The sequence below is a fragment of the Chlorocebus sabaeus genome, chromosome 1 (genome assembly GCF_047675955.1).
Source record: "Chlorocebus sabaeus isolate Y175 chromosome 1, mChlSab1.0.hap1, whole genome shotgun sequence".
NCBI lineage: Eukaryota > Metazoa > Chordata > Mammalia > Primates > Cercopithecidae > Chlorocebus > Chlorocebus sabaeus.
Window position 1 is genome coordinate 1,522,221 of NC_132904.1, and position 12,545 is coordinate 1,534,765.

The window sequence follows — 12,545 nt, forward strand, 5'->3', positions numbered from 1 at the left end:
CCAACCTTCACAACCTCATGCCCAGTGAAGCCAGCCGGTCACAATAGGACCAACACGGTGACCCCACAGAGGGAAGGCCCCCAGCGGAGTCAGAGGCAAGAGAAGAACGACCGAATGGTGGTCAGCAGGGCCCGGGAGAGGGGCCGATGGGAGTGAGTGATTAGTCAGGACGGAGCTCCAGTTTCGCCCGATGAAAACCTGCTGGAGCTGCGTGGTGGTGACAGCGGCACAGCCGTGGGCATGTTCTCACTGCCACGGAATGTGCACTTCCCATGGCGACGATGGGAAACCTCATGTACCCACATTTGACTACAGAGAGGAAGGAAGGAAGGGAAGGGGAAGGGAGGAAGGAGGTGGGGAGGGAGGAGGAAGAGAGGGAGAGAGGAGGGAGGGAGGAGAGAAGCAAGCAAGGAAGGAAGGAAGGAACAGAGGAGGGGAGGGAGGGAGCAGAAACAGAGGGAAGGAAGAAAGAAGGAAGGAAGGAAGGAAGGAAGGAAGGAAGGAAGGAAGGAAGGAAAGAAGGAACGAAGGAAGGAAGGAAGGAAGGAAGGAAGGAAGGAAGGAAGGAAGGAAGGAAGGAAGGACCAGCCCGTCAGGCTGACTGACAGAGACCCCCAGTCCTCCAGTGCTGCCCACGGCAGACATGAGGCGGTGGCTGACGGGGTTGTCTAGAAGTGACCCTTGTCGGGGCAGCCTCCTTGGTCCTGTGACTCGGGATGGGGTGAAAGTCAGTGGTGGCCATTGGTGTCTCTGGCCGGGGTTCCTCGGAGGGGCCAGCGAGGGGACAGGGGATGGAGTGTGGAGGGTGGAGGGCTCCTTCTCCGACGGGAGCGATAGGCTCGGGAGCCATTCTGTGCCTGTCTTTGCTGCTGGCCTGAGGAGTTGGATGGCATGTTGGGAGCAGTGGGAGCTGCTGAGGAGTCTGGTCCCGGAGGGAAGAGGCTGAACGTGCATGCCTGGAGTCACCATGCAGGGCAGAGCTAGAGGGAGCAGCAGGGTGTCCCAGGGAGAAGACGCCAGGGCTGGAATTAGAGGAACATCAAGGCTGATACTTAGAGGCATCCGATACACGGGGCCTGCCTGATGGGCTGCTCTCAGGTGGGATTTGGGGATGGGAGAGGGATCAGTGCCCAAAGGACCACCGGGCCTGTGGCCTGTATGCCCAGTCAGGTGACGACACCATTCAGAAACTAGATCTCATGGGGTTGCCCGGACGCTGAGTCTCAGGCCAGATCTGCAGTGAGTGCGGTGCCCCAGGCCTGGAACACTCTGGTGCCATCGGGACCCAATGCTGGCGCACCCAGGGGCTCTGGGTCTGAAACAGAGGTCAGAGGTCACCGACATGTGGAGGAGGCCCCTGGAGTGTGGGAGACAGAAACTCCAGGTGTCAGGCTTGGCGGGAGGCTTTGCAGGACCGAGCAGGTGGGGAGGAAGGGCAGATCGTGGCTGCCGGAGGAGAGAGGGCACTGGGGGCGGCTCAGCCTGATGAGGCTGCCTGAAGGAGACACCCTTGGAAACTGACAGGGCTGTAGGCACTCCTGGGAGCAGGAGGAGGGTGGCCTGTCCTGGGCAGACCAGGCTCTCTGGGCTGTGTGGCCCCAGCTCCCTGAGCCCAGAGGGAGGTGAGGGTAAGAAGGCCTGGACCAGGCAGGACGCAGCCCCCAGGGCCCCTGATGGGAAGAGGTCAGAAGCTCCCATGGACTCAGAAGGCAACTGAGGACGGAGCTGCTCTCTGCATCTCCAGGGAAGACAAAGGAGGCCGTGGCAGCAAGGGGACAGGGCAGAGGGGAAGGCCGGCAGGTGGATGTTGGCACCTGCAGATTCCCATCCAGTATCCCGGAGGAGGAAACCCGGGGCTTCGTCCTAGGAGGCCCAGGCAGCCTGGTCAGCCGGGAGGCTGAGGGCGGGCCCAGGAGATCTGGGAAGGACATCAGTGTCTCCACAAAGAACAGCAGGGTCTCAGACCCCAGCAGCCGCAGCCTTGAGAGCCACCACAGCAGCCCATTGGTCTGGGGGGTCAAAGGTGGAGGCTGTCAGGGGGCAGTGCAGGGGCTACTGGGGTGAAGTCCCCTGTAGCAGGAGCACCCGTCCTGCTGTGACTCTGCCCTCCTGGACCCCCTGCCCTCCTGGGCCCCCTGCCCTCCTGGACCCCTGTCTGTGGCCTCTGCTCCTCTCCTTCCCTGACACACGACTGGGTCCCCAATCTGTAGCCGGGCTCTGAGCACTTGGGGCCCTGTGGGCCTCTCGGTGTCTGGGGACAATCACAGGTTCCCGTGCCCACGTCCAGCCTCTGCTTCCAGAACACACTACAGGGTCCCAGCATCCTGATGACTCCACTGTCCCCGCGATGGTTTTCAGGGATGGAGAAGGCTCCCTGTCCTCCACGGGAACCCTGCAGCAGGGCTGACGGCCTGTGTACCCCACCACTCGCCCAGGGGCCCCACACCCTCCCCATCTCCACCGCTAACCCAGGCCCAGGCTGCCCACCCGGGGCCAGGCCGTGAGCTGCCGTCCCCAGATGGGGCCGCCCTTGGCTGGCCTAGCTCACTCCGTGTCACAGATATTCCCACAGAGACCCCAGCGAGACCTGCAGAACATTACAGCAAAATGAAGGAGAGCCAGAGGAAGAGGCAGATGTGCTGGCTGTAAACAGTCTGATTTCCAATGTAAACCAGATTCAGGCCACGACATCAGGTAATCATCTGCATCACAGCCCCGGGGCCCCACCGCCCGGGAGGCCCCGGGGTCCACACGGCCGACTCTGGGACCCGTCACGGTGACCGCTGAGACATTTCGCAATTAGGCAGAATTGATCCTTGCATTCCTTCCCTAAATCCCACATCTCTGCAATTTCACTTCTTCTCAAAAATGAAAACATTTGGCAATTAGCTGATCCAAGTGAAAAAGGTAGAGAATGTGCTCTCAACTGGAAAATGCCAATTAAGGAAGCAGCTCTGACTTCCCACCCGCCCTGGCTAAGCTGGGAGCTTATCTTCCCCGAGAGGAATCTGCTGGGATAAGGGGGCTTGGGAAACACCGAGGGCAGGGCTGCCTCCTCAGCTTCCTCTGAGAACGGATTAGCCATGGCCTTGCACCAGCGTGGCCTGGGTGCCGCACGGGGTGGCGGGGGGCGGCAGAGCTGGGCCTGGCTCTGGCATTGGGATTTGGGGTGGTGGGACCCAGTGGGCCACCCTCTTGTGGGCAGCACTGAGGGCGGTGACATAGGCAGCGAGTGCTGGTGTCTGTCCCTCCAGCTGGCTGGGCTCCCCACTCGGCTCCTACAGTCCTGGACCTCAGGGCCCATTTGCGGTGCAAGGGGGATCTTGCCGGTCTCCACTCCTAAATATTTATGCAATGAAAATGCCCATTTGTTTGTTTTGTTGTGTTCCATTTATTTGTTCTGTACGCTTTTTTACTTAATTTAAATAATTTTAAAATGTGAAATAATTAAGTAACCCCAGAAGCTCAAACTTTCTGTTCTCCACTCACCGAGTCCATGAATTCTGTCTCCTTCTTCCCGTGGTTTCTGTTTGCAACAATAACGGAATACCTGCATGTCTTAATTTTTTTATTCGAAAGGTGGCATACGATGTATGTTCTCTTTATCAAGCTCCTGATTTCTTTTAAAGATTTTATTTTGAAATCGTTACAGATTTACAGGAAGACTCAAAGCTAGTACAGAGATTCCCATACACCCTTCAACCAGTTTTCCCCATGGCTTCGTCTCCCCTAACTGGAGTGTGTGTCTAAGCCAGGAAGCTGCCCTTGCTGCCGTGTGTGTATCTGTATTTTTTATGCCATGTTGTGAGGTGTGGGAATTTGTGTCCACACGACCAGGAACAGGACACAGAGCTGTCCCACTGCCATGGCCATCTCTGGGACTGCCCCATCCCAGAGACCCATTGCCCGCATTCCCGTTCCTTCCTCCTCACACCCTCTGGCCTGTTTCCTACGGCCATAAATCCGTCATGTTGCAAGTGCGATGTAAATGGAATGCGTGGGACCCTTTCAGATGGGCTCTTCACTCAGGAACATGCCCTTGAGACCATCCAAGCTGTTTCCTGTGTCAATAGTTTGTTCCTTTTTACTGATAAGTGGCCTGCCTTGGTCGGAAAGGACTGCTGTGTTTACCATGCACCTTCTGAAGCCTTTGACTATTACAAATAGAGCTGCCGTGAACAATCGCGTGTAGGTGTTTGTGTGGCCATAAATCTTTCTTTCTCTGGGACAAATGCCCAGGAGGGTGACTGCTGGGTCAAATGGTCAGAATCCGTTTCAATTTTTTAAGAAACTGTCAAACTCTTTTCCACAGTGGATGCACCGTGTTACATTCCACACGTAGTGAACGTGGTAAAGTCTCTCTGAATCTCCGCCAGCATTTGGTCTTGCCCTTATATTTTGCGTTAGCTGTTCTAATAGGTATGGAGGGACACTGGGCCGCGGTCCTAACGTGCATTTCCCTGGGGCCACGCGTGTTGAAGGCCGTTTCGTGCCTTCATCTGCCATCTCCACCTCCTCTCCGTGATCCTTCTTTCATTGGATTATTTGGCTCTGTTTTGTTGAGTTTTGAGAGTTCTTCTTATATTCCAGATACAAGTCCTTTGTCAGACATGTGTTTTGCAAATATTTTCTCCCAGCCCACAGCTTATCTTTTCATCCATCCTAACAGGACCTTTCACAGCATAAAAGATTTTAATTTCAATGAGCTCTAATTCATTGATTTTAAAAATATATGAATCATGCTTTTGATGTTATATCTAGGAAGTCCTTGCCAAGCCCCAGGCCCTGGACACTTTCTTCTATTCTAAAAGTGTTACTGTTTTTGACCCAGTTTGAGTTAATTTTCTTTTTCTTTTCTTTTTTTTTTGATACAGAGTCTTACTCTGTCTCCCAGGCTGGAGTGCAGTGGTGTAATCTTGGCTCACTGCGACCTCCAACCCTCAAGGTTAAGCAATTCTCATGTCTCAGCCTCCCAAGTAGCCGGGATTACAGGTGCCTGCCACCATGCCTGGCTAATTTTTGTTTATTTATTTATTTATGTATTTATTTATTTTGAGACAAGCCTTTCTCTGTTGTCCAGGCTGGAGTGCAGTGGCACGATCTCAGCTCACTGCAACCTCTGCCTCCTGGGTTCAAGAGATTCTCCTGCCTCAGCCTCCCAAGTAGCTGGGATTACAGGTGCCTGCCACCACGCCTGGTTAACTTTTGCATTTTTCGTAAAGACAGGGTTTCACCATGTTGGCCAGGCTGGTTTCGAACTCCTGACCTCATGATCTGCCTGCCTCGGCCTTCCAAAGTGCTGGGATTACAGGCATGAGCCACCGCACCTGGCCCAATTTTTGTATTTTTAGTAAAGCTGGGGTTTCACTATGTCAGCCAGGCTGGTTTCAAACTCCTGACCTCAAGTGATCTGCCAGCCTCGGCCTCCCAAAGTGCAGGGTTTACAGGCATAAGCTACTGCGCCCAGCCCCAGTTTGAGTTAATTTTCATATGAACATGTAGGTCTAGGGCCGGTTTTGAACCCATGAGTCTGCTCTAGCACGGCTTGTTGGGAAAGCGGCTCTTCCGGCTCTGATGGTTCTTGGTCCCTTGTGGGAGGCCAGGTGACCGTGATCCTGGGGGCCTGCACGCCCCTGTACCCGCACTCTCTCTCTTCCCTGGGGTGACACTATCTTTTTTCATTTTCTATTTTTTTAATTTTAATTAATTTTTTTTTTTTAATTTTAGAAATGAGATCTCACTATGTTGCCCAGGCAGGTCTAGAACTCTAACCTCAAGAGGTCCTCCTTCCTCGGGCTCCCAAAGTACTAGGATTACACGCATGAGCTGCTGTGTCCCCCCTCCACGGTGACACTCTGGATTACGGTAGCTTTTGAGTAACTCTTAACATTGAGTAGCTTCCTCCTTTCTTCTTCTTTTATCATTTAGCTATTCTAGTTCCTTTGCCCCTTTGTATACATTTTAGAATCAATTTATCTAATAAAAAATATTTTTGATATTTTGGTATTTTGATTAATATGTATTCCTGGTATTTTTGATAAAAAATCTATCTAGATCAATTTAGGAAAAACTAAATTAAAATATAAAAGCAATCAATATCATTTACTACATTAGTATATTTATTGAGAAAATCTATATAGATGACACCCAAAACTATTCCCTAAAACTTAGTCCCTCTGTGAATTTTAAAGTTTTTCTTTTTCTAAACATTATTCCATAAAAAGTGTGAGAATTAATATTCATACTTTTAGCCCATTTTTCTACTGAGCTGCTATTGATTTATATAATCAATCTGGGTATTAGAGATATTAATTTTTATTGTTATATGTGTGAGAAACATTTTCTCTGAATCTGTACTGTCATTTTTACTGTGATTTTCAATAAAGAAGTGTTTCCTTTTGAAACAGTGAAATCTCCTGGACACTCCGTTAACGACGCTTGCATTTCACACCATGCTTTCGAGGCCCCCCAATATCAGGACTACATTCCCCATGTGTCCTTCCAGGAATTTTGTGCTTTTATTTTTCTGTTTGGATTTGGATTCCTCTTGGATTTGCTCTGTGTCTCAGCTGAGATGGGACTGCCTTGCTGCAGGTGCCTGATTCTGTTGTTACGTCCTCTGCAGCAGGTCCTGTTTCCTGCTGGCTCAGACACCCCGTCCACAGGGTGCTGAGTTACACTGAGAAGGCTGCCAGGGCCCGGGTCCACTTCCTCTTTCTATTTATGTAGTCCAGAAGCAAGGCAGTGCTGTTTTAATTACTGTAGCTTTATGGTCTATTCTGATAGCTGTCTGGGAAATCACCACTCATTCTTCTTCCTTTATATTTTGCTTTTAAATTTTTAATGGCTATAAAAATTTTAAAAAATTGTAAAGACATCCTCCCAAAATTTAATGGCTACACTTGCCTATACATTTTTGATGAGAATTTTAGAGAAAACTTGGCAAGATAAAAGTAATTATTTATTTTAATTGGAATATAATTAAATCCATGGGTTGATTTTTAGAGACCTGAAGTTATAAGTATTCTCAATCAAGAAACCTGTTATAGCTCTCCATTTGTTTGCAACTTATGGGTAGGAGGCTTTTTCTTTTTTGAGATAGGGTTTAGCTCTTGTTGCCCAGGCTGCAGTGCAATGGTATAATCTCAGCACATTGCAACCTCCACCTCCCAGGTTCAAGTGATTCTCCTGCCTCAGACTCCTAAGTGTTGGGATTACAGGCATGAGCCACCATGCCCAGCTAAGTTTTTGTATTTTTAGTAGAGACTGGGTTTCGCCATGTTGTCCAGGCAACTCCTGACCTCAAGTGACCCAGCCGCCTTGGCCTCCCGAAGTGCTGGGGTTATAGGCGTGAGCCACCGTGCCTGGCTGCCCATAGAATTCTATAAGTTTAAAATTATAAATGGGAAATGTTGTCACGTGATGTTTTCTCTACATGGTGTCCAGAAAATCTGTTGATTTATAATGTTGTATCTTTACTCAGCTTTTGTTCTAGTTGTTGCATTTCTTCCTTTTAAAGATTTTGAACTGTATTTACTTTTTAGTTTGTCCCAATGCTATCATTCAAAACAATGTTTAATAAGACAGGTAGTAGCTGCTTCTCCTAATGCTTCACTTCTATGTGACGTTTAATATCACTTCCGGAGGGATATTCTTCAGAAGTTAGATATTAATAGCTTTTCAAGTTTTTCTTTTTTTCTAACATACACGAATGCTGAACTGTAAGTTTTTGAACTTTGTTGAATTTTACCAGCTTTTGGAGCTAATATTTGAGTAGTCATAGGTTTCATCATTTGTGAAATTCCAGAATTACATAAATAGACTAGCTGCTATCTTCCTGCCTTGCTGGAATAAACCATACTTGAACTCAGTGCCTGGCACATAGTAGTTGCTCAATAAATATCGGTTGTGTAAAATGAATGAAGGGGCAAGAACACGGAGAAAACCACGTCTGTGGTTCAGGCATGAAGGGCCTGCTGCAATGGAGGTGTAGGGGCACTGAGAAAACCCTTCCTGGGGCCGGGCGCCGTGGCTCACAGCTGTAATCCCAGCACTTTGGGAGGCGGAGGCGGGGGGATCATGAGCTCAGGAGTTTGAGACCATCCTGGCCAACATGGTGAAACCCTGTCTCTAATAAAAATACAAAAAAATTAGCCAGGCGTAGTGACGCACACCTGTAGTCCCAGCTACTTGGGAGGCTGAGGGAGGAGGATGGCATGAACCTGGGAGGTGGAGCTTGCAGTGAGCTGAGATCGCGCCACTGCACTCCATCCTGGGTGACAGAGTGAGATTCTGTCTCAAAAAGGAAAGGAAGGAAAGGAGAGGAGAGGAGAGGAGAGGAGAGGAGAGGAGAGGAGAGGAGAGGAGAGGAGAGGAGAGAAAACCCTCCCTGGTCCCCAGCCCCGGGCTGCAGCACCAGGTAAGGTGAACTTGCCCAGGAGGCCTCACCGCCTCTGATGCCCTGAGGTAATGGTGGCCACACCTCACCCTGATCCGGCCCACCCATGGTCCAGGCTGGCACAGATCCCACACTGATACCTGGAAGAAGGTGACCCAAACCCATCTGGGGCATAAAAGCTACCTGCTTCTGTCTCTATTATTCTCTGGACACAGTATCTGAAATCCAATTAAAATTTATGAGAAAGCAAGAAAGGAAGGTAAAATGAACCATGGCCATGTGATAAAACAATTAACAGAATCCAACTTAGAGATGACTCCAATGTTGACACTGTTGTACAGGGACTTTAAAATAACTGACAGGCTGGGCATGGGGGCTCATGTCTGCAATCCCAGCACTCTGGGAGGCCCAGGTGGGCGGATCACGAGGTCAGGAGTTCGAGACCAGCCTGGCCAACATGGTGAAACCCCATCTCTACTAAAAATACAAAAATTTGCTGGGCATGGTGGCAGATGCCTGTGGTCCCAGCTACTTGGGAGGCTGAAGCAAGAGAATCACTTGAACCCAGGAAGCAGAGCTTGCAGTGAGCTGAGATTACACCACTGTACTCCAGCCTGGGTGACAGAGCTAGACTCCGTCTCAAAAATAAATAAATAAATAAAAATAACTGTAATGGGTATGTTTAGGCAACATGCATTAACAGGTGAGGAATTTCAACAGATAAGTGAAAACCGAAAAAAACTAGAAAACTATTTTTATTTTTGATTTTTATTTATTTATTTTTGAGACGGAATCCCGGACTGTCACCCAGGCTGGAGTGCAATGGTATGATCTTGGCTCACTGCAACCTCCGCCTCCTGTGTTCGAGTGATTCTCCTGCCTCAGCCTCCCCAGTAGCTGGGATTACAGGTGTGCGCCACCATGCCCAGCTATGTTTTGTATTTTTAGTAGAGACAGGGTTTCACCATGTTGGTCAGGCTGGTCTTGAACTCCTGACCTCAGGTGATCCACTCACCTCAGCCTCCCAAAGTGCTGCGATTATAGTCCCAGCTACTTTGGAGGCTGAGGCAGGAGGATCTCTTGAGCCCAGGAGTTAGAGGCTTCAGTGAACTGTGATCGAACCACACTGCACTCCAGCCTGGGCAACAGAGCATGGTCCTGTCTCAAAAATAACAAAAGTCAAATGAAAATAGCCTCTCCCCCCCCAACAATATCAACATTCTTGTGATAGGCTAATTAACACACTGGACAGAACTAAGGAAATAATCTGTAAACTGGGAGACAGGTGAGTAGAAATCATCCACAACGAACACAAAGAGAAAAAAGAGAAAGAGCGAGAACTAAATCAAGCATCTGAGACCTTTAAAACACTTCAACGCACTCTCGTGAATGTCCACTTATGATCCTAAGAGAGATCGTGGAAGAAAAACTATTTGGAGAGATGATGGCTGAGAGTCTCCCAAAGTTAGTCAAAGACAAAAAAAAAAAAAAAAAAAATCACAGATGTGAGAATTTTGAAGAGCCGTAAGCAGAATAAACACAAACACTCCTGTTAGAACTAATAAAAAAATCCAGCAAAGGTGCAGAGTACAGTATTGACACACAAAAATCCATTGAATTTCTATACATTAGTAATAGACAATCTGCAAATGAAATTAAGAAAATTTTAATTAATAATATAATAAAATACAGAAGCATATATGTAACCAAAGAAGTGTAAGAGTTAAATGCTAAAACCCCCAAATCCTGCTGAGAGGAAGTAAAGAAAACATCAGCAAGTGGGGAGAATGTCCCTGTTTGCGGGCCAGAGGTACAATCATGTTAACACAGCAATTTGTAAATCCAGTATAATCCCTGTCAAAATCCAGCAGGCATCTGTGCAAATTTTGACAAATTGATCCTAATATTTACACAGGAAAATGAAAGAAAAGCCACAGATTAGGGGAAAATATTGACAAATCATATGGCTGATAAAAGATTGTATCCAGAATAGAAAAAAGAACTAAAAACTTAATGACAGAAATAACTTAAAAATCCCGGTATGGATAAAACAACTTTTTAAAAGAACAGAATTTAGTAACCAAGACCGTCTCATGCTGGCTTCATTATAGACACATAGATCAATGAAACAGGATCAAAAGTCCAGGAAAAAAAAAAACAACCCTTTTATGTAGATTGTCAATTGATTTTTGATAAAGGCAGAAGCAGAAGTCAATGGGGGGACAGATAGTCTTGTCCACAAATAGTGCTGGGAAATAGTGCTGGGACATCTGGATAGCCGCATGAGAAAGAATACGTTTGGAACCCTACCTCATATCCACCACAAGAATGAACACAAAGAGGGCTAAATGAAAACCGGAAACTAACACTTGTAGAAAGCATGGGGGAAAGTCAAGGAAACTGTGGGCCAGGTGTGATTCCTTAGCCATGATGTCAAAAAGAAGATCATACAATAAAACATTGATAGGGTGAACTTCATCGAATTTTTTTTCAAATGTGTGCTTTAAAAGACACTAACAAGAAATCAGAAGATAAGCTGCAGCTCAGGAGGATGCATTTGCAAATCATATCACTAATGAAAGATCGCCCCCAGAATGGAAAAGGAACTCAAGAATTAATGACAAAAACCACTCCGTTAGCAACAGGGAAAACATCTGCACAGACCTCCAATTTCATAATTTGTGAGAAAAATATTGAGTACTATACATATCCCAGTAACAACTGCTTTACTCTGCCCTGGTCCTTCTAATGTGCACTGTGTTTATTAACACTACTTTTTAATAATTATAGTTATTAACATTTATTATTAACATTTATTATTAACATTATTAACATTTATGGTAATAGGCTCTTTGGTTTCCAAACATACAATATTTGCACTATCCCTTTTGTGACTTAATTTCTAATTTTTTTTTGCCCTGTGGTTGGAAGACATATTTCTGTATGGTGATCATTTGACTATCGGAAAACTGCACTGTGGCTTAATGTGTTAATCAATTTGTAGCCTTCTTTAAATCCACGTACAATTGGCTTGTGTTTTCCCTTCCTGTTATTGTCAACTATTCTGTGTGTCTCGCAGGTAACACTGTTGAATTCCATCCACACTCTTGTGTCTTTTAATTGGTAAATTTAATGTATTCGTTCTTCTGATAACCTGTTGTATCAGGATTCAAAAGCCCCGCGGTCTTAAATCAGGTTTTCTATTTTGCAGTAGTCCTTTTTCTTTCTTATTATTTTCATGTCCATGTTCCCTCCCCAGGGCTGGTCCTTCGAGGAGCTGCCAAATTAAGACCTTTGTTGTCCCAGGACAAGCTCCATTGCAGAGGCCGCAGAGGCCACCAGGGGGACAGATCCGGGGGACAGCGCATCCTGCTCCCCGGGGACCAGGCCAGGTGCGAGGGGTGCCCTGGCTGAAACTCAGTGCCTTGGTGTTTTTGGAACCTACTTGGGGAAGATAAATCTGGGAACCCTGTCCTCCTAGTCCTGAGCGTTTTCTGTCTCGGAAGAGGTGGTGGTTGAAGTTCACTTCGGGAGTTGTCTGTTGTTTTCACTTTGGGGGACTCTGGAGCTTTTAGTTGCACAAACAAAGAAGTGCCTGCAAGTTTCCTGGATGCAAATGTCTCAGAAGGAGAATGTGTGCGCGTGTGTGTGTGTGTGTGTGTGTCGTGTCGTACGTGGGTGCTCCCTGCTGCCCTCCTCTCAGTCCTCATCAGTGCCTGACGAGCTCTGGACAGCACACCGAGGGATCCAGGCTGGTGCCTCGGGGCTGAGATTTAGGAAGATCATGTCTCCTCCCTCCCACTGAGGTCTTTGCCTGGGACCTCACTCCCTAGCCGAGGTGCAGCCTTTTTTCAGGACAACCAAAAGTGGAAAGGCCCTCCTTGAGACAATTACTCCAGAACTCAGGCGGTGGGTTTCACCCTGTCCAGGTGGCAGCTGCCTGCTCAGCTGCTGAGCACCCCACAGCGCGCAGAGGCCGTGCTGTCCCGTGGCTGCTCTGCACACACGATTTCAGAAAATCCATAAAATTGATTAATCTTTACCCCGTCTAATCACTAAAGAGAGACACGGCACAAATTAGCAAAATTAGGAATGAAAGAAATTCTATAGATATGTAAAAGGATAAAGGGGACTATTCAGAACATTC